Source organism: Capra hircus, chromosome 15 (genome assembly GCF_001704415.2).
Source record: "Capra hircus breed San Clemente chromosome 15, ASM170441v1, whole genome shotgun sequence".
Taxonomy (NCBI): Eukaryota; Metazoa; Chordata; class Mammalia; order Artiodactyla; family Bovidae; genus Capra; species Capra hircus.
Window position 1 is genome coordinate 72,590,578 of NC_030822.1, and position 1,782 is coordinate 72,592,359.

Sequence of the window (1,782 nt, forward strand, 5' to 3'; positions counted from 1 at the left end):
CATTGATTCAAGAAAAATAATAGATCTAAAATCCAATGTTTATTTCAGCCCAATTAATCTAGGTAATCTAATTAATGCAGATATCTGATTTTCCTTTGCTTCTATCTAGTCCATATGTCATGAAGTCTCTTCTTTCCAATATATAAATCTGTGTACTGTACTGGACAATGATACCTTAATTTGATAGTCTAAAGAATGGATTACATTAGTCTCTGCATAATGGATTCTATAATCTAAAAGAAAAAATCTAAATGTTTGAAGATGTTCAGAAAACCTCTTCACACAAAATTTCTTATCTTCTATCTTTTTTTATAAATTCTATCATAAATGGATGTTGAATTTTGTCAAAGGCCTTCTCTGCATCTATTGAGATAATCATATGGCTTTTATTTTTCAATTTGTTAATGTGCTGAATTACATTGATTGATTTGCGGATATTGAAGAATCCTTGCATCCCTGGGATAAAGCCCACTTGGTCATGGTGTATGATCTTTTTAATGTGTTGTTGGATTCTGATTGCTAGAATTTTATTGAGGATTTTTTCATCTATGTTCATCAGTGATATTGGCCTGTAGTTGTCTTTTTTTGTAGTATCTTTGTCAGGTTTTGGTATTAGGGTGATTGTGGACTCATAGAATGAGTTTGGAAGTTTACCTTCCTCTGCAATTTTATGGAAGAGTTTGAGTAGGATAGGTGTTATCTCTTCTCGACATTTTTGGTAGAATTCAGCTGTGAAGCCGTCTAGACCTGGGCTTTTGTTTGCTGGAAGATTTCTGATTACAGTTTCAATTTCCGTGCTTGTGACAGGTCTGTTAAGATTTTCTATTTCTTCCTGGTTCAGTTTTGGAAAGTTGTACTTTTCTAAGAATTTGTCCATTTCTTCTACGTTGTCCATTTTATTGGCATATAATTGGTGATAGTAGTCTCTTATGATCCTTTGTATTTCTGTGTTGTCTGTTGTGATCTCTCCATTTTCATTTCTAATTTTATTGATTTAATTTTTCTCTCTTTGCTTCTTGATGAGTCTGGCTAATAGTTTGTCAATTTTATTTATCCTTTCAAAGAACCAGCTTTTGGCTTTGTTGATTTTTGCTATGGTCTCTTTTGTTTCTTTTGCATTTATTTCTGCCCTAATTTTTAAGATTTCTTTCCTTCTACTAACTCTGGGGTTCTCCAATTCTTCCTTATGGGGAGGGAGGTGGGAGGGGGGTTCGTGTTTGGGATCGTATGTACACCCGTGGTGGATTCATGTTAATGTATGGCAAAACCAATACAGTATTGTAAAGTAAAATAAAGTAAAAATAAAAAGTTAAAAAAAAAAAAATTCTATCCTATTTCTGGCAAAGTTCTGCTTATTTTGTGAGTACTAAATTAAAGTGCACATCCTTTCTTTGATCTTTCCCGAATTCTTCCAATAGAATTAGACAGTGAAGAAATTTAGAATGGACAACTGAGCAACATGATTTCGGGAAAGCTGGGTTAGTGGCCCAGTCAGTTTACTGACAATCCGTCTGTCTGGCTCTGCAAGAAGATAATATCAATGTCCCAAAGCTGATGGCATTCCGGGATGCTGACTCAAGTGCAAATGTGATTACAATCCAAAAAGTGATTTACTACCAAGGACTAATACATCAGTCTCATGGTCTCACCTGTCCCTTTCTGCCTAAAGGCAAAATACGTGGAAAGCCAAATTTTAAAAAATATGTATAAAACTAATTTTCCATTTTATTACAATTTAGAGCATATTTTAATCCATCTCAATATTGATGTCTTATTCAAAAT